General features: G+C 36.8%; 1 pseudogene; it reads left to right on the top strand.

Moving 5' to 3' along the window:
* The first annotated feature begins 16029 nt into the window (after positions 1-16029).
* LOC107894689 (pentatricopeptide repeat-containing protein At4g01400, mitochondrial-like) lies at positions 16030-17676 on the top strand (annotated as a pseudogene).
* The last annotated feature ends 4212 nt before the right edge of the window (positions 17677-21888 follow it).

Raw genomic sequence — 21888 nt, 5'->3', positions numbered from 1 at the left:
AATTTCTTCTACAACTGAATCTAGCAAACTGTAGTAGAATTCAGCATCTCTACTACGAACACTTGAGACATCTACCGATTTCCAAAAAATGGTTCCTTTACTACAATAAACAAGGAAATTAATGATGTGCATTTGATTCAAACTGTTGGTCCAACCATCACACATTAGAGTTGCACCCAATTCTTTCCAATGAGTCTTTAGTCCGTTTACCCAATTACGAACTTGTTGATACTCTGACTCCAAATACACATCTGAAACCTTATAAGGTGTTGGGAGCTTTACACCTTGTCCAACTTATGTTGACACTTGAATTAAGTTATACAACCATGGAGAGCTTGCTAATTGAAAAGGAAGTCTTTCATATATTAAAAATTTAGAAACCGCTTCACCAATCTTCTTTCGAAAACTCTTTAAAAAAGAGTCACTGACCTTTTGTTGCTTTGAACTTTTACTTCTAACCAATTCAGGTATAGCTCCCCTTAAGGTAAACTCAGACTCAGTTGGGATGGATGATCCTTGAGAAGATCGTCCTTTTTCTTAAATGTTATCCCAACCACCAGTACTTCGTCTGAATTCTTCCCTTCTATGCCACTCGTGTTGTGATTGGATACTTTCTCGAGTTGCTTGCCTTATAACAGAAATATCATCAATGAATTCCTCGTGTCCATCCTCCTCTTCTCTTAATTGAGATAATAAATCATCTTTTCTCCTCTTTTTGTCTGTTTTCTTTGTGTTGCTTTCTTTCAGTACATTCATCATACTTTCTCTAATGACACCTGTTAATGAAATAAAAATAATTCACCCTTTATATTATTATCAATTATATATAACTTTATTGATAAATTTACAATAACATTTAAAAATAACAATAAAGTATCACATACCAGTAACATTAGGGCATGGTGCAACATTGCCGGTTTTATGAGCAATGTGCTCTTTAAATCGTGTTATTCCTCATTTCACAACTTTACCACAAAGTTTACATATGATATTTCCTTTCGCATTTGGCACTAGAGTTCCAAAGTGCCAACCTATATCATTACTTGGTGCACCCTCCAATCCCTTAGTCGGAAACTCTTCACGTGGTGGCATGCTTTATTTTTATATATATAAGAAACATAAAATTATATTTAGAAATATAAGCAACTCATTACTTATATTATCAACAATATAATACAAAAAAAATAGTAAACATCATTAACATGGAAAATTTAAATTTATTGCATAATCCATACATAATTTTTTTAAAAAAACAACAATACACCATAACCGATTATTGCTTGGTTCCAAAGTTTTTGGTTCCAGAATAATATTTGGAATTATTGTTGAATGCAAGTTCTGCTTGGAGACAATGGCACCATCATTCTAGACTAACCTATCGGATATGGCATCCATACCACCAAGGCACCAACCACCAACCTTTTACTTTCACTGTCTCATGTTTTCTTTCTTTTCTTAATTGCATTTCTTCTTCCTTTCTTTTTTTCTTATGTCGTTTTAAAAGAAAGGAAGCAAACATTTTTTTTATCCTCAACCCAAGTTATAGTTGATAAAAATTGCAATGTAAAATATGTCATGATTTTATATAATATTGATTCACAAAAAAAAATTATTGGTTATCATCTATACTCTTTCAGTCTTTCTATATTTGAAGTTTAATTTTTCTTTCTTACTTAAAAAATTTTATATCTTTTTTTTTGATTTAGATTTATTACAATATTATTTTTTATTACATGATTATTAAGGGAGTTGTTTTTTACATTACAATAAAATAGATATATAACAGTGACAATAGTAGCTGCCACCATTTTTTAGCTTTTGCTACTTATGTATTTGGTTCGATTTGAATGTAACTTTTTAATAATTTTTTTATTTGTAATAAATTAAAAAATATATTTAAAATATAAAATGCTCAAGAAATTATTATTTTTTGGGTGAAAGAAGAAATTAGTTTTTAATATTAAAACAAGTAAACAAATTGAAATTAATGTTTTTTACTTTAAATTTAAAAATTAATAATTGACTAATACTTTTTTAATACAATAAGATCAGGATTAATTTTTTTATACATATATAAATTAAATCAAATTCTAATCTCATTTTTTCAAAATAATTTTATTTTTATTTTTCAGAAGTTAACTTTGTTTTACTTTCCTTTTTTTTATTTTATTTAAACAAGTAATAATAGTTTTACCTAAGTAAGTGGAGCATTATTAAATATTTTTCAATTTTAATTAAAAAAAAGAACGACAAACACCCAATTTATAACCCACAAAAGACAAAACGCCTTTGTTCTTCTACTTCTTCACTTCTTCTTATTTCTTCAAATCAAAGTTAAATCCCTAAACAGTTTAGTGACTAAACAGTAAACACACAAAATTTAGAAGAAAAACTGAAGAGTTTTAGAAACTCTATCATCCTCTCCTCTGAAATTCTTGGAATATGTTGTTGGTTGTTGTGTGCCTTCTCAGTTCTCCCTAGTTCCTTTATCGGTTCATCCCTAAAGTCTCTAAAGAACATATGCACTGCAGAAGTGCAGATTCAAGACATGCAAGCAAGAAGCCAAGAACCAAGACAAAATTTCAGGTAACTTACTTGAAAACTATCAATCTTTGAATGTGCAAGTGATTAGGGCAGGGTTTGCTTTTTAGATCCAAGTCCTCGGTGCTTTCATCTACTACTGTCCCTGTCATGCTGTGTTGTTCACTTGTTCTTGTTTGCCGAAATATGAGATTGAGAAATATGCTGCTGTGTCGTACTGTTGTTTGCTTTTCAGATTCAAGTATTCAACTTCTTTTTACTTTTTTTTATTGAAAACTCTGATTTTGCAGGGGAATATATTCCCTTTTGGCTTTTGTTTTATTATGTTGACTATTTATGTTTCTGTTGAATGTTGATAGATGAATTTTTTTTATTATAACGGGAAATAACGGGAATAGCGGCCCGTTATTTCCGCAATCTGCCATTACCCGTTAAATTGCAGCCGCGATCCACCGCTATCAGTGTGAAACGGTTTCACACCACTATTTTCGACAATAGCGGTTTCGGACGGCGCCGCTACCATAATATAAGGGCCGCTATTCTGATTGCAGGCCGCTATTTAAATCCCTGGTATCAATAGCTTATCTGGGTAAGGTGGCATCAGTACTGGGGCATTGGACAAGTAATGCTTGACCCTATCAAAAGTTTTCTGACACTCCTCATTCCATACACCTAGATTGCGTTTCCTAAGGAAACAGAATATGGGTCACATTTCTCCGTTAGTTGTGAAATGAATCGGGCAATGTAATTCAGTCTTCCTAAGAAACCTCGAACTTCTTTTTGAGTGCGTGGCGGTGGTAATTCTTGTATGGCCTTGACTTTATCTGGGTCAATCTCAATCCTCTTTTCGCTGACTACGAATCCTAACAACTTTCTTGACCTGGCCTCGAAGGTACATTTTGCAGGATTGAGCTTTAATTGGAACTTCCTTAACCTCAAGAATAGTTTCCTCAGGACTTGCACATGTTCCTTCTCTGTTTTGGATTTTGCAATCATATCGCCGACATAAACTTCGATCTCCTTGTGCATCATATCATGGAACAAAGTTACCATGGCTCTCTGATATGTTGCTCCTACGTTTTTTTGTCCGACCGACATCACTTTTTAACAAAACGCCCCTACATGGTCACCAATGCGGTCTTTTCCATGTCTTCGGGATGCCTTTTTATCTGGTTGTATCCCTAGAAGCCGTCCATAAAGGTGAAAAGTGAGTAACCTGCTGTGTTATCCACTAGTGTATCAATGTGAGGCAACGGGAAGTTGTCTTTTGGGCTGGCTTTGTTCAAATCCCGATAGTCCACGCACATTCGTACCTTCCAATCTTTCTTGGGAACGGGGACTATATTGGCCACCCATTCTGAGTACTTAACCACTTGTAGGAAATCAGCGTCAAATTGCTTCTTGACCTCTTCTTTTATCTTTAACAAAACATCGGGTCTCATCCTTCGGAGTTTCTATTGAACTGGCCTGCATTCTTCCTTTATGGGGAGTCGATGTACCACGATATCAGTATTCAATCGGGGCATGTTTTGATATGACCATGCAAAGACATCCTTGAATTCCCAGAGTAACTCGATGAGGTCTCGCTTTGTTTTTGCAATGATACTAGCTCCAATCTTCACCTTTTTTTCTTCTCCTAAACTAACAATTTCCACCGACTCTTTGTGAGGTAGGATTTGTTTCTCCTATTATTCTACCATCCTTAACAAATCTGGAGATAGGTTACAATTTCGGTCATCTTCAAAATTCTCAATGTCCTTCATACACAAATCTTGCTCGAAAGGAGTCTCTAAGTCAGTGGCAACGTTGCTCATATCATTGATATCTAGAGACCTGTTATGGATGAAGAGAGAAATCCAAAGAACAAAAGAATCTAAGAATAGTTGATTTGTGTGGTATGATTATGAATGAAGTAGAAAGAATAAAAGAATATTTGCTCAAGATGATACGCAAAAATGCATTTTTTATTGAAATAACGATATTTGGACATATGCCTATTTCATAAAAGGATTCTTATTGCCCCTAGGCTTAGAGCAATAAGCTTGTTTTGAACATTACTCTGAGTTAATTCTAAAAGTTATAGGGATCTCCTCCGCGGTCCAATTGTTCAAAACACTTCCAGGGATGTAAGGGCGAATTCCAGATAAATTCCCTTCTTTGGCTTTTTCTTCAGATATGGCATTAATGCTCCAACTTCCCAACATTTCTTCAACCATTTTATTTCTTGTCATCTTCTGTTCGGGGCAAATAGTTCCTTTCGACACAAATGTTCTAGATAAATGAGGAAAGGTCATTGGTTCCCATTTGACCTCCTCACCGTACAGACGCGCTCTTCTTCTCTCTTGCTTTTTCTCCAACTCTTTTTTCTTTTGCTTTACATCTGGCTTAAATCCTAAGCCAAAGTGATTTCGTTTTTCCTTTAGCACTGGTACCTCGATCCTTCATTGGAGGCATCTTCCAAGTCCCCTTCCTGGCAAGACTCCTTTTTCGACCGTCAATTGTAGGCCCATCTTCGTAGTTTTAGATATTTTAGGTATTGGGATCTTGTTGTAACACCCCTTACCCGAGACCGTTTCCGGAGTCGAGCACGAGGCATTACTTAGCTTATCTTACCAATTCGGAGCATAAAAACTAGGTTTGTAAATTTATTTCATTATTCGCAGCAAATCTGTCTAATCGCGCAGCAGTTACTAAATTAATTATAACTTGAGCTACAGAACTCAAAATTTAATCCCGTAAATTTTCCCTGAAACTAGACTCATATATCTACTCACCATAAAATTTTTAGAATTTTTGGTTCAGCAAATTAGTACAGTTTATTAGTTAAAGTCTCCCCTGTGTCACCACCAGACTGCCCTGAGCTCTAGTCACTAAAAATAAGTTTTCTCACTATAGGATTTTCATATGAAGTTATTACTTGTTTCTATAGAAAATAGACTCATTAAGGAATCTAAGCATGTAAATTTCAACTCAAAACCATTTTTGTACAATTTGTAATTATTTTCTAAACTCAGAACAGGGGACTCTAAAAACAGTTCTGACCCTATCTTACTAAAATTCACATATCTTAAAATATAAATTTCTTTTTTTCTACACCGTTATTTTTCCATGAAAATAGACTCAACAAGATTTAATTCCATATATCATTCACCCTCTAATTCATTTTATACTATCTTGGGTGATTTTTCAAATTCACGTCACTGTGCTGCCTGAATTCTATTTCTTTGCAAAATTTTATCCTTTCATGATTTCCATGCATAATTTATCACCTAATCTTTGATAACAACAAACACCTTCATCCTTAATCATTTTAATAACCATACATCATCAAATACTTACACATCACTCATTAGCAAAATCATCACTACAAAGATACAAAATAACTAAATCCCTATACATGCCATAACTTAAACGTGTTTCGATATAAAATACCGAGCAGTTGTAGTTGATAGTGTGGACGATCTCCGACTTCTTTAGGATCCTTGAAGTAGCTTTGCAATACTATAAGAGAAAGAGAAATAAAAGAAGTAAGAGAGAAATAAAAGAAGTAAGCATAAAGCTTAGTAAGTTTACTAGCAAATAAATAACAATATTTAACTTAAATAATTAAACTCAATGTCTATATCTCTAGTTTACTCTTTAGTTAATCTCATACTAGTTCTCTTACTTGTTTACTTAGAATATTTGTGTGCATAACTTACTCAATCCTTGCTGCATCGTTGAACATCAATTGATAGTATAATAAGTTCTTAAGTCTTACAACTTACCTGAGCTTGCCATTTATGCTTTAAACTGAACTTTCATGAACATGATTCGTTTACAAGCCCGTTGAACTACATTGGAATAATAAGGATACTCGGGTCTCTTCTGATAATAACATGCCAAAGCCATGTCCCAGACATGGTCTTACATGGGATGTTCTCGTGATGGTGCCCATGCCATGTCCCAGACATGGTCTTATAGGGGACCTCTCATCTCGGTGCCAACGCCATGTCCCAGACATGGTCTTACATGGGACCTCTCGTCTCGGTGCCCATGCCATGTCCCAGACATGGTCTTACAGGGGACCTCTCATGATCTTAAGGATGCCAATGCCATGTCCCAGACATGGTCTTACATGGGATCTCTTTACCCAAATGTCATGACATTCGTATCCAGTACCATCCTTATGTATCAACGGGACTTTTAAATTTTAATTCTCTATCATTTCATGCTTGGATCATCATCAAATAAATTCATAAAATAAATTCATAATTGCTGGAAATTAACAGCATTAATAATAAATATTGAAATATTGCATTTATTTACCGTAAACTTACCTCGGTACCAATTATAGCCAAATTCACCAACTTAGTCTTCAACTTTATTCTTCCCTTTGTCTAACCTCGAGTTTCGTACTTCTTGATCTAAAATATTAAATTTAACTTATTTAATAATCACATTCATCAAAATAGCCCTCGACTCTAACTTTTTCAAAATTACAATTTTGCCCCTAAACTTTTACATAATTATATTTTTGCCCCAAGGCTCGGAAATTAAACTTCATCTCTTATTCTTATGTTTTATAACATTCTGAACATTTTTCCCTTCTATGACAACATCAAATTCTAATTTAAGCCCTTATCAATACTAATTTTATTTTTTTCATTCTAACTCTATATTCTCTCTTAATTCTTACTATAAAGTCAATTTAATTCCTCAATTTCACCATAAATCCCTAATTTCGGGATTCTTTCAATTTAATCCCTATCGATTCAAAACTTATATTTTATTTTACAATTACATTCTTTACTAACTTCTAACTTGAAATTAAATCAATTTAACCCCTAACTAAACCTATATATTTTTCTTTCTCAATTCATACCCTTATTCTACCCAATTTCTTGCTAAACTCATATTTAACTATTTAATTTTTATCATGTTTTCATAATTCCGAATTTATTTCAAATTAATCCCTAAAATTCAAAACTTATAGTTTAGTTTACAATTCAATCCTTTATTCAATTCCAATCAAAATTTCTATCAAATACATCCCTAATTTAACAATTTATTCAACATGAACCATGCTTAATAATCTACTAACTTCCAAAATTTCAACTTAAATCAAGTAGTATTTTTTTCTAGGATTTCAAAAAAAATATCAAAATTAAGAGAAAAGGGGATTAAATTGACTTACCAAATTACTTTGAACCTTAAAACCCCAAATTTCCCTTTTTCTTTTCTTTTTTTTCTTTCCTTCCTTCCTTCTCTGTTTCGTTTTGCTCTCTGTTTCTTTCTTTCTCCCTTCTCTGTTTTGTTTTGCTCTCTGTTTCTTTTCTTTCTTTCTTTGTCATATATATATAATAATATAATAATATAATATAATATAATATATTAATAATAATATAATATAAAAACATAATTATTACTTACGCATGTATAATATAATATATATTTTAAATTAAAAATATCTTAGATTTTCTTTTGTTATGCCGCCTCAACTTTAGAAAAAGGCATAATTGCCTATTTGGTCCTTTAACTTTTCTTTAATCTATAATTAAACTTTTATCCTTACTTCAATTTAGTCCTTTTTCATAATTAACTATCAAAGCGTTAAAATTTCTTAACGAAACTTTAATATTATCCTGTTGACACTCCGTAAATATTTTTATAAATATTTACGGCTCAGTTTATAATATCGAGGTCTCAATATCTCGTTTTCGACCCAATTTACCTAATAATTTCTTTTAAATCACAAAATTCACTGATTTAAAAATATTTCTAAAATCACACTTAACTTATAATTATTAATTAATAAATTTTTCTAACTTTTTCATCAATTTTAGTGATCTCAAATCACTATTCTGACACTACTAAAAATTGGGCCGTTACACTTGTTCCCTTCGACAATGAATGTAGCATTGACGAATTCTAGTGATCGAAAAGAACATTCTACCGCTTCATCGTATGCACCTATGTACGGTGCATCACTGGTAACAGATGCAATAATGTCTTCTTCCGCGTTTATCGATACCAATCTACCCTCAGTCACCAACTTCAATTTTTGGTGTAATAACGACGGCACTGCTCCTGCTGAGTGGATCCACAGCCTCTCCAATAGGCAATTGTATGATGGCTTGATGTCCATTACTAAGAAGTCCACCTCGTATGTATTTGGGCCAATCAAGAGAGGTATCTCGATTCTTCCCATCACTTTTCTTTCAGTACCGTCGAATGCTTTCATGACGTTTTAACATGTCTTCATGTGGGAGCTATCCACTAGTAACCTATTTAGCGTGGACAAAGGCAGGACATTCAATGCTGATCCATTATCAATCAGTCCCCCCGGCAACGTGTATCTCTTGTAGCGAGTGGTGATGTGCAGGCCTTTGTAGATCCCATACCTCCCGGTGATATTTCGTCATCATTAAAGAAAATAAAATTATCAGTGCTGATGTTATTGACCAAACGATCGAGCTTGTTGACAGAGATATCATCCGTAACGTATGTTTCATTTAACACATTCATTAATGCACTGCTGTGCGTCTCTGAGCTCAAGAGCAAAGCTAGTACTGATATGCAAGCTGGCTGTTTGTGCAACTGTTCTACAACGCTGTACTCGCTGTGTTTCAGGAATTTTAAGAATTTTTTAGCCTCCTTTTCAGTTATAGGCTCATTGACAGATGATTCAGGTCTGGTTTTCTTTTCTTTTCTTGTTCAACAACCACATATTTTCCTTTAGCTAGTTCTACCTTTGTGTTTGGGGTATAACGCCTTCCACTGCGTGTATAGAAACCCTCGTCTTGACTTTTCTCCAAAATGCCAGCTGGGTTCTCCCTTCCCAGGGTTGTCATATTGCAGTCATAGTTCCAAAGCACCTTCTTGCTATCTTTATAAGGGAAAGCAACGGGTTTCTGGATTATGACTTTTGGCATAATTGGTACTCCCACTTCACTGACTCTTGGTCGGGATATAATTACGACCGGGTGACTGACCCCATGGACTTTGTTGGTTGGCCCTTGCTCTGACGTGCACACATCTTCTCCCTTTGGGCCCTTGGTATACTCAAAGAATTCAATCTCCTTGTTTTCCATCAGTTCTTGTACTAGCATCTTGAATTTATTACACTCTTGGATTTTATGACCCTCTTCGTTATGAAATTCGCAGTAGTACTTTGCTTCTTCGGGCTTCTCCCCTAAATCTTGAGTGACTAAACCTTCTTTTATCATCTTCTTCCAAACCTATCTCAACGGAGTCTTCACCTCTGCTACGTCCATCTTGGTTCTTTTCCCTCTATTTTCAATTATCACGTTTACCCCTTTGTCTAAATGATTGGGCAATGAATTCCCTACCACATTAGGTCCTGTAGGATCATCGAACTTTACAATGCCCATCTTTAAGAACCTTTCAACTAATTTTTTGAAAGCATTGCAGTTCTCAATCGTGTGTCCCAAGATTCCTGCATGGTATTCGCATTGCGCGTTTGCGTCATACCACTTGGGAAATGGAGGTTGCATGGGTTTTAGGTAAAATGGGGACACTACATGTGCATCGAACAGATTCTGGTAAAGCTCCCTATACATTATTGGGGTTGGCGTGAACTGAACTCTTTCTGTGTTATGCCTCGGGTTGGAGTCTTGTCTTGCGGAGCCCTGATGGTTAGTAGTCACTGCCCTCGGCTGGCTCACTATGACTGGCTTGGAATAACCTTAATTGTATACGCTCGCATTCTTCACCTCATATTCTTTCCTTCTTGGAGCCGATCTCTTAGCACTTTTCCCCGCTTCAATTTTCCCACATCTTACTGCGTTTTCTATCATCTCCCCATACATTACTATGTCCGAGAAGCTTTTAGTAGCGCTTCCTAACATGTGGTTAATGAATGGGGCCTTTAGAGTGTTGATAAGAGCATGGTCGTTTCCTTCTCCAAGAGGGGTGGTTGGACCTGCATTGCCATCTCCCTCCATCATTGGGCATACTGTCTGAAGCTCTCACTTGGCTTCTTTTTCATGTTTTGTAGAGTAATTCTGTCGAGTGCTATGTCCGACACGTGACTGTATTGTTTCATGAAAGCTTGATCCAAGTCCTTTCATGAACCAATTTGGGCACGACTGAGCTGGTTATACCATTTGGCCGCAGATCTGATCAGACTGTCTTGGAAATAGTGGATCAACAGCTGATCATTGTTAACATACCCTGTCATCCTTCGACAGAACATCATAACGTGAGCTTCAGGGAAACTTGTCTCATTATACTTTTCAAACTCTGGGGTTTTAAATTTTGGTGAGAGCACCAGATCTGGGACCAAGCTTAAGTCCTTAGCATCGATCCCGCTACGGTAATCAGCAGCCTCCATTGCTTTAAATTTCTCTTCAAGCCATTTACATCGGTCATCAAGTTTTTTTTTCCAAGTCTACTTTTCCTTTCTCCATTTCTGCCACGTCATCAAGGTTTAGGACAAATGGATTAGCTGGATTATCCCCGGGATTAGAGTTCGAACCCATAGGAATATTCATTGGTGTCGCAGCATCGGCCTGGTATTGCTGGGGCCTAATAGTGACGGGTACCCTTCATGGGTGCACCTCTGATTATGGTTGAGTGTTTACTGGAGCAAAGCTCGGAGGATAGGCAGGGTCTTCATTATCGTTCCCTAAATTGATCGCAGTACTCTTCCCTTTTTCACGTTCCTTTGCCAGAAACTGTGCCAACAGACTTATCATGTTATTCTGGGAGTTATCGTTCCCTAAATTGATCGCAGTACGGCTAAGTCCCAAGAGCTACCAAGAGCTATCATGGATCCACTCGAGCTACCTTTAGGTCCGATAACCCGAGCATGGTCTAATAGGTTAAAAGACGCAACAACATCCTTAGTTGATAGAGTTTGGGGCAAAACTGTTGCTGGCCTTCTTGAAAGCTCTTGGACCAGCAAGCCTTGCAATCTCCTTCAAGCCCAACCAGCTCAACCTTAGCTTAATGAGCTCATGTTTTTTAGCTTACTTGAGCTTGCATTTATTATGCTGGAATAAGATATTTAATTTGTCTTTAGTTAAATTAGTTATCTAGTTTTAGTTATTAATTTGTCATAATCTGGACAATATAATTAATTAAGTGTTTTAATTGTGTCCTAATTATGTACTTAATTAATTGAGTATTTTAATGTGTCTTAATCTATTACAAGGCTTAAATATGTTTGGCTGAATTTATGGAGCAGGTTTAAGGTGTTTTATGCTGTCGAAATAATGTGTCTAAAGGGAATTTAATTTGTTGATTTATTTGGTGCAGGTACACTCCCCCTTGGACGGGATAGATGCATGGATGGATTAATGATGGTGTGCTGCTGTTTGGTGTTTCCCAAGTGACTATTCAACCAATCCCTTCAACTTTCCAAGACAGCTGATTGGCTACCCAAGTCAAATTAAAGGGTTTTCACACCAACCAATTATTCCTTTCACACCAAAGGCTGTTCTATTTTGCTTGTTCACACTCAAATGACCATTCAACTTAGCTTGTTCACACCTCATGAACAATGAAATGCCCTAAGCAGCTCATTTACTCCCTAGACCATTCGACTGAACCAAGCAACACAAATAAAGAACATTCATGCATATGACTTGACCTACTTAATACATTTCAGATCCCAATCATTCCAAATAATTTTCCAGCTAAATTAAGGCATCTAGAAGCTGCCCATTTCTGTCTCCATGCACAAGAAACTTCAAGGAATCTTCTTAAGGAATTCTGGAATTTTCAGCTAGCTATTTAGCTACCTTAAGAGCCTATTCGGCTATCCCATGTATTGCCTATAAATTTCATCTCATTTCACATTGTAAAGGACTTTTTCCATTTTTATTTATGAAACTAAGTATTTTGTGAGATTAACTTCTCTCAATTTCGTCCAAAGACTCTATGGACTTATCTAAGTAGCTAGTGGCGTCAACCTAGTTCTTTAAACCGAACTCATCACCTTAGTAGTATGACGTTCGAACCCTTTTATACCAAGGTTCCTATCTCTCATAGATAGTGGGTCGAGGTTTCTATCTTTCCTTCACCAAACCATCTTAAGAATCTATAAGTTTTAGGTCAGTACTTAAGCATAGTGTTGGTTCACTCTTATTTTTTAAACCTTTTTTATTTCATTTTTTTCCCTCTTAGCCAAATTATTATCAACCTATATTAATTCTTCATTCACAGCCGAACCCAAACATTAAACCTAACCCCTTTTGAACCTAATTGAACATCGATTCCCATTCATAGCCAACTATCCTCTATCTTTACAAAAACGAACGAAACTTCATCGTTAGATGATCGGGCAGTGAAATTGACTCAACTCATTAAACCGAGGCTACATTGCATTATTTGGTATTAGAATTTGCAAAAACGAGAAGTACGAACATTCGTAGTCATCCCGGAATAGGTTCGTGAAAAAAATTTAAAAAAATTGTATCAAAGTATTCTACTTATATTCATCTTTTGTAATTGAAAAAAATTCAAAGTTATAACAAAAATGTCTAGTTCTTTTGTTATTCGATTTCCAAAGTTCTTTCGAAAGGTTGCAAAGTTTGAATTCAACGTTTGTAATTTTCGATCATCTATCTTTTGCTACTATCTTCATCTACCTTTCACGCCACACACTTAACCAATCTTTGTTTCTTTTAGCCAACCTTACACCTAAACAACACCTTGTTACCCGTTTGAAGCGACCCCCTAGACTAGAGATAAAGTCTTATCGAGTCTTATAAAAAATCACGAAAAAAGAAACGAGCAAAAAAAGGCACGAGTGTATGAGTACATTAGAGAGGAGGTAAAAGCCGAAAAGAGTGCAAACACGAGTGTGAGTGACATCTGTTCTTTCTTTCTGAGTGAACGCGAGGCTTTGTGGTAAGGTAAAAAAAATCATGTCAAGAAGTCCCGAACGCAATATGGTGGATGGAGGCTGCCGACAACCAATACGGAATGTTGTGCTTGGAGGAGGTGGAGTAGTTGATTTAGGCCAACAAGCCCTTTTGCTGGAATTTCAACGATTGCTCAGAAACGAGCTCGAATCCATCAATGAACGTTTGGATCAAGTCGAGGAGAGGGGACAATGGGAAAGAACGCCCTAAAGTCCAAGACAAGAGTGTGGGCGAGCGAGACTCCATGATGATGATCTCTACGACCCAAGTAAGGTGGAGAGTGACAAAGCGTCAAACCAAAGCGAACGACGATGTAGTCAAAGGAATTAGGATCCTAGAGAACAAGGACGTGCTGATGACGATTTGAAAAACATCAAGTTGTCCATACCTCCATTCCAAGGAAAATCTGACCCAGAGGCGTACCTTGAATGGGAGAAGAAAATAGAGTTGGTCTTCGAGTGCCACAACTACTCGGAGTGCAAGAAGGTGAAGTTAGCGGTGATTGAGTTTTCTAACTATGCCATGATCTGGTGGGATCAGTTAACTACAAGTCAGTGAAGGAACGGGGAGTGGCCAATATTCACTTGGGCCGAGATGAAAGCTGATACGAGCTCGCCCATGAAGACCATGGAATTGCCATCGGGGCCAATCACTCGAGCCCGTGCCAAGAGGTTCCAAGAAGCCGTAGCAAGTTCCATTGCTCGAGTTTGGATGGAAGGCATGACCGAACATCAAGAGTCTAGCTCTAGTAGCTCGTTGTACAATGTGTTACAAGCTGGCTTAGCTCGTGCTAACTCAAGGGAGCTCAATTCGACACTTAGCTAGCTCATTGAGCTAAATGTCTATTTATTTATTTGATGCATTTATGTGGCTAGAATAAATTAATTAGTTGTGTTAGTTAATTAGTTAAATTTATAATTAATTAATTTAATGTGTCTAGTTTAGGACATCAATTTAATGTGTCTAGCTTAGGGACAAATTTAATTGTTGCTGCTAATTAAATTTGCCTTAGTCGAATTTATGGTGTCTTAACTCATTTAATTTGCTGCCATTTAATTTGTTTAGGAGTATGCATGGGACGGCATGGGAATGTGCATCCATCAAATGCACCCCTTCATGGACATCAAGAGCCAAAGGTGGTGGTGATTTATCTTACAAGAATGACCGGTCAACTCTCCCAAGCAGCATCTTCGTGTTCACATTTTGCTGAATGTTCTTTTCACACTAAGAGCTGTTCGGTTCCATGTTTTCACACACAAGGACTATACATAGTCGACCTTTCACACTTGAATGGCCATTGGAGTCCTCCATAATGATCAATTAATCCAAGGCTTTCAAGCTTATCTAGGCGCCACATTTAAGAAGCATTCAAACTACTTTCAAGTACCTTGGTCGAATGTGGACTAGTCCATAAAGCTTCTCATTAATGGCTAGTTGAATCAACCCCTTCTAGTAGCTTCTTATTCGGTTTCCCAAGCCAAGAAGACTCTAGAATATGTTCAAGAAATTGCTAGGAAATTTCCTAAAGCCTTAAGGCTTAAGATAACTGTCCCCTTGAATACCCATATGATTATTCGTCTAGCTATAGTTTAGGCTATAAATATGGCTTGTATTTCACTTGTTGAAGGCTAATGAACATTTTATGAATTTTGTCAACTTTGTGAGTTTGTTTTCAACTCTCAATATTCTCTAAAGACTAGTTTGACTTATCAAGAACCCTTGTCGCGTCATTCTATCTTTGTTTCGGAACTTATCACTTTGATTCCCAAAGTGTGGCGTTCTAAGTTATACCGAGGTTCCTATAATTTTTGATAGCGGGTCAAGGTCTCCATAAACTATCCTATGTATGTCTTTCATTTTTTTGACTTAAGTGTCACATAAGTAACGGGTTAGCACACCAACGTTGTGTTAGTTCTTACTTTGGCCCTTAACCGAATTCCATCCCAACATCTACCAAACTATCTATTATCCTACCGAACCATTTTGTATCTAGTTCTTTCCTTCTAAACAAACATTTCTCGAATGACCATTAGCTTACTCGATTTACGATCGGGCAAACATTAAGACTCAAATCTCAACCGAGGTGAGTACGTATCCAAAGCCATAACGCGTAAGAGATTTATTCCTGCCTACTATCATCGTGAACTCTATTAGAAACTTCAAAACCTTATGCAAGGTAATCGAAGCGTGGAAGACTACTTCAAGGAGATAGAGATTGCCATGATTCGTACAGATGTGGAGGAAGATCTAGAGGCGACCATGGCTAGATTTTTAGCCGGTCTTAACCGCGACATCGCTAACGTTGTGGAACTTCAAAATTATGTTGAAGTAGTCGACATGGTATATGTTGCATAAAGGTGTAGAATAAATTAAATAAAAAGGCTCCACCCGAACCTTTCCTAACACCAATACCACTTCAAAATGAGGTCAAGGCACGGGTAAAAAAGATCTACCAAACTTTGCAAAAGACCAAGCGGTGTTTGTAAAGCCTAGCAAGCCCTTTGGTGAATCTAGCAAAGGTAAGGATGTAGCATTTCCAAACCGAACAAGGGATATCAAATAATTCAAATGTTTATGAAGGGGGCACATCGCCAGCCAATGCCCTAATCGAAGCAATATGGTTGTGAGATCTAATGGTGAAATTGAGTTGGAAGAAGAAAAAAATGAAGAATCTGACGCAACCGCAGATGACGAGAAAGAACTTGAATACACTGTTGATGGAAAAATTATCTTTATTAAACGAAGTTTAAACCTTCAAAGCATAGAGAATGAGCAGGAAGGAGAGAATATCTTCCATACACTTTGCCATGTCCAAGGCAAGGTGTGTAATTTGATCGTGGATGGCAGAAGTTGCATGAACGTAGCCAGTACTTTGATGATAGAAAAACTCGGTCTGCCAACAACTAAGCGTCCTCATCCCTACAAACTTCAATGGCTCAACGGCAGTGGGGAATTGAAGGTGACCAAACAAGTTTTAGTTTCATTTTCCATCGACAAGTACACTGATGAGGTTCTTTATGACGTGGTGCCCATGCATGCCATCATCTGTTGTTAGGGCGTCCATGGCAATTTGATCACAAAGTTATCTATGGTGGCTATACAAATCGCTACACCTTCAAACACCTCGGGAAAAATGTTGACTTTGGCTCCATTGACGCCAAGACAAGTCTATGAAGATCAATTGAAACTAATAGATTCCGTTAAAAAATTCAAAGAGAATGAATAAAAAAAAGGTAAATTACACCAACAGTCACTCAACTTTGGGGTAGCTGACAAAACAGTCACATTAATTTCATTTCAGTCACTCAACTTTGAAAAAGTGACAAAACAGTCCTTTTCATCACAGACGTCACGGCAACATGACATGGCAGAAGACGGTCTCCAGGTGGCTGGTTATTACCAATTTAACAGCCCTATCAGCACCAATTTAGGGTTTAAGAAGAGAAAAAAAAGAAGAAGAAGAAGAGGAGGAGAAAAATAAGAAGAAAAAGAGAAAAAATAGAGATGTGTCCAGTTTTCAAATCAACGGCAACCGTCGCTGTCGCCAATAGCTTCCCCTACGCGAGTCTTTAAACTGATAACCGCCTAATCTGACCCTCTCATTGCTAAAGAAATCTTCGATGTTGCCACCACCCAACCCAGTTTTTGTCATTCTTACTCTTCCTTCTTCATCCTCATTCTCAAACTCGGTGGTTCCAAGCACTTCTATCTTGTCAACAACTTTCTCGTTCGTCTCAAATCCGATCAAAATCTATGTCGACTCTCTTTTCTTACCTCATCAAAATCTACGCTGAAACTGATTTATCCCAGAAAGCTCTCAATGTGTTCTACAAAATGCTTGAATTCAATGTTAAGCCTTTACCTAGACACTTCAATCATATCCTCGAGCTGCTTGTTTCTCATCGTGACTTCATCATGCCTATTTTTGACCTTTTCAAGATTGCCTATAAATACCAAATCTTACAACATTTTGATAGGTGCATTTTGTTTGAACGGGGACTTAAGTATTGCGTACAAACTGTTCAAAAAAATGTTTGAGAGAGGTGTTATGCCTGATGTCAAGTCTTATAGGATATTAATGTAAGGGGTATGCAAGAAGAGTCAAGTGAATAAAGCTGTATATTTGTTAGAAGATATGTTGAATAAAATATTTGTACCAGATTCATTGAGTTATACTACTTTGTTGAATAGTTTGTGTAGGAAGAAGAAGCTTAAAGAAGGAAGAGCTATGGATGTTGTTAAGGTTTTTGCACAGCCATTATAGCGGAAGAAATCATATCAACTATTGAGAAATTTTAGATTTCAGGATAACTTTAAGCTTGGATCTCAATGGTATCTCCTTTGTTTATACCACTGCAACTATAGCTGCTGCTACGACAAGTTGCCTGCCTGTCATCAATTTTTTCTTGGCTATGTTACTCGGGTAAATTACACCATCAGTGGCCGATGACAAGAGACAAATTTTGGGTCAGCGGAGAATCATTATTAGCCGACCAAACAAGTGTGTTATTTCTAGATGTGTTGTAATACCAAACAAAGAAAGTGTAGAGATTTGCAGAAGAACTCATTGACTTAAACCCAGTAGCGAAGACTTTGTTTGAACAGATAAGAATTTTTTTTTGAGATAGATTCCATGGGAAATCCAAGAAATTGAATGATCGATATTATCGGGACAACAATGGCGGAAGGTTATAGAGGAAGAGGTAAAGAATCAGACCCGGCCAAATTTAGGCAAAGAAGATTTTTTTTTACAGTCTCTTCTTCTTCTTCTTCTTCTTCTTCTTTTTCTCTGTTATTAACCTTTTTTTTCAATTTTTTCTTAAATTGGGTGGGTTTTACTGTGTACATCCAACGTGGCAAGTTAACTTGCCACATTAGCTGGTTAACTTGCCATATCAGCGGTCCCGTTAACCCCCTAATAGAAACTGTTAATCGGTGACTGTTTTGTCATTTTTTTATAATGTTAGTGACTGTTTTGTTATTTTTTAAAAATTGAGTGACTGATATGAAACCTAAGTGACTGTTTTGTTAGCTACCCCAAATTTGAGTGACTATTAGTGTAATTTACCCAAAAAAAGAGTGAAAAAGAGAGAAAAGAAAAATGAGAAAAAGAAAGGAAAACAAGTGAGCAAACCAAGAGAAAAGAGCAATGAGCGTGAAAAGAAAACGAGTGGAGAAAAAGAGTTCAGCAAAATGAGTGTTTATGCAAAGGAGAATGATATTTGAAAGTCTTATTTGTTGAAGCAACCGGTTCTTGTACTTATATACAAGGAAAACCTTTTGAACACTAACGATTTGGATCAAAATTTTCCCTCTTCGATTGTTTCCCTTTAACAGGAATTTGATGACGTATTCCCGGATGAAGTCCCTGTTGCCACCCATTCGAGGGATTGAACATCAAATTAACTTCATTCTCGGAGTTTCAATCCCGAATCGCCCGGCTTACCGTAGCAACCCTAAGGAAGCCAAAGAGTTTCAAATGCAAGTGAACGAGCTTATGGAGAAGAGGTATATAAAAGAAAGTCTCAGTCCTTGCACTGTACCAGTATTATTAGTACCACAGAAAGATAGAATGTGGCGCATGTGCGTAGACTACAGCGTAGTAAACAAGATAACTATTAAGTAATGACATCCAATACCACGTCTAGATGATATGTTGGATGAGTTAAGTGGTGCGCAACTGTTTTCCAAGATCGATCTTAAGAGCGGGTATCACCAAATTCAGATGCACAAAGGTGACGAGTGGAAAATTGCATTTAAGAATCAGCGCGCCCAGCACATTTATGCGACTTATGAATCATGTTTTACGCTCTTTCATTGGAAAATTTTGTGTTGCCTACTTTGATTATATACTTATTTATAGTAAATCATTAGATGATCATGTGCTGTATTTGAAGGCTGTGTTAGAAGTCTTTCAAAAAGAAACTTTGTATGCTAACTTTAAGAAATTCACCTTTTGCACTAATAAGGTTGTTTTCTTAGGTTTTGTAGTCAGTTTGGAGGGACTTGAGATAGACCAAGACTAGGTGAAAGCAATCTGAGAATTGCCTAGACTAACGAGCATAAGCCAAGTGAGGAGCTTCCACGGCTTGGCAAGTTTTTATCGGTGATTTGTCTCGAAATTTAGCACCTTGGATGCACCTTTAACAAGTGTGATCAAGAAGTCTTTAGCTTTTCATTAGGATGAAGAATAAAAGAAATCCTTTAATTCTATTAAAGATTGTTTAACTAATGCACCTTTGCTTGTGTTACCTGACTTTTCTAAAATGTTTGAAATTGAATGTGATGCCTCAGGAGTCGGGATAGGAGCCATGCTAACTCAAGACGAGAGACTTGTGGCCTATTTTAATGAGAAGTTGAGCGGAGCCATGTTAAACTACCCGACATATGACAAAGGGATGTACGCCTTAACTCGAGCCTTAGAAACTTGGCAGCACTATTTGTGGCCCAAAGAGTTCGTAATCCATACGAACCATGAAGCGTTGAAGCACCTCAAGGGCCAAACTAAATTGAACAAGCGACATGCTAAGTGGGTAGAATTCTTAGAATATTTTCCTTATATTATAAAGTACAAGAAAGGTAAGGAAAATATAGTGGCAGATGTGTTGTCTAGACGATACACTCTTTTATCTTATTTGGAATATTTTCCTTATATTATAAAGTACAAGAAAGGTACAAAAAATATAGTGGCTGATGTGTTGTCTAGACGATACACTCTTTATCTTATTTGGACTCTAAATTGCTTGGATTTGTTTTCTTGAAAGACTTGTATGCTGCTGATGTTGATTTTGGTGAAATTTATAGATCTTGTGAAAATATCGTTGTTGATAAGTTTACAGGTGTGACGGCTTCTTCTTTCTAGAAGCAAGCTTTGCATTCCACAAAGTTCAGTTCGAGATTTGCTGGGAAGTGAGGCACATAGTGGCAGCCTCATGAGCCATTTCAGAGTAGCCAAGACCTTGGCCATACTCTAAGAGCATTTCTTTTGGCAGAGGATAAAGAGGGATGTCGAGAAAATTTGTGCCCGATGCGTGACGTGCAAGAAAGAAAAATCCAAGATTAACCCACATAGACTATACATGCCACTACAAATACCCGAAGAGCCTTAGGTCGACCTTTCCATGGACTTTGTCCTTAGATTACCTAGAACTAAAACCGGAAAAGATTCAATCTTTGTTGTTGTAGATAGATTTTCTAAGATGTCTCATTTTATAGCTTGTTCGAAAATTGATGATGCCATTAATGTTGCTAATTTGTTCTTTAGGGAAGTTGTCAGGTTACATGGAATCCTGGGAACAATTATCTCTGATCATGACGCGAAATTCCTTAGTCACTTCTGGAGGTCGTTGTGGGGAAAGCTAGGAACGAAGCTACTATTTTCAACAGCTTGTCAACCCTAAACAGATGGCCAAACAGAGGTTGTGAATCGCGTTTTGTCTACCTTGCTACGAGTTATCATTCGGAAGAACCTTAAGTCATGGGAGGAGTGTTTGCCGCACATCGAGTTTGCTTATAATAGATCCGTTCATTCAATGACTAAACACTCACTTTTCGAAATTGTTTATGGTTTCAATCCTTTGACTCCCCTTGATTTAATTCCTTTACCTAATGATCAGCTTGTTCATGTAGATGCTAAACAGAAGGCTGAGTATGTGAAGCAACTAAACCAAAAAGTAAAAGCCAACATTGAGGCGAGAACCGAACAATACATGCACAAGGCTAACAAAGGTAGGAAGCAAGTTGTATTCGAACCCAGAGATTGGGTTTGGGTTCACATGAGGAAGGAACGATTTCCAGCTCAACGGAGGTCAAAACTATTACCGAGAGGTGATGGACCCTTCCAAGTGTTGGAACGAATTAACGATAATTCTTACAAGCTCAAACTTTCAGGTGAGTACAACATAAGCGTGAGCTTTAACGTATCTGATTTATCTCCTTATGATGTAGGCGGCGATTTGGGGAAAAATCGCTTCGAAGAAAGGGGAAATGATACTGCTAAGTCCCAAGAGCTACCAAGAGCTGTCATGGATCCACTTGAGCTACCTTTAGGTCTGATAACCCGAGCATGGGTTAAGAGGTTCAAAGATGCAACAACAGCCGTAGTTGATAGAGTTTGGGGCAAAATCATTACTAGCCTTCTTGAAAGCTCTTGGACCAGCAAGCAGAGCAAGCCTTTCAATCTTCTTCAAGCTCAACCAGTTCAACCTTAGCTCAATGAGCTTGTCTGTTTTAGCTTACTTTAGCTTGCGTTTATTATGCTGGAATAAGATATTTAATTTGTCTCTAGTTAAATTAGTTATCTAGTTTTAGTTATTAATTTGTCATAATCTGGACAATATAATTAATTAAGTGTTTTAATTGTGTCCTAATTAAGTACTTAATTAATTGAATGTTTTAATATGTCTTAATCTATTACAAGGCTTAAATATGTTTGGCCAAATTTATGGAGTAGGTTTAATGTGTTTTATGCTGTCGA

This window comes from Gossypium hirsutum, chromosome A13 (genome assembly GCF_007990345.1).
Source record: "Gossypium hirsutum isolate 1008001.06 chromosome A13, Gossypium_hirsutum_v2.1, whole genome shotgun sequence".
NCBI classification, from domain to species: domain Eukaryota; kingdom Viridiplantae; phylum Streptophyta; class Magnoliopsida; order Malvales; family Malvaceae; genus Gossypium; species Gossypium hirsutum.
The sequence above is the reverse complement of the archived record's forward strand: the minus strand, read 5'-3'. Positions and strand labels throughout refer to the sequence as shown.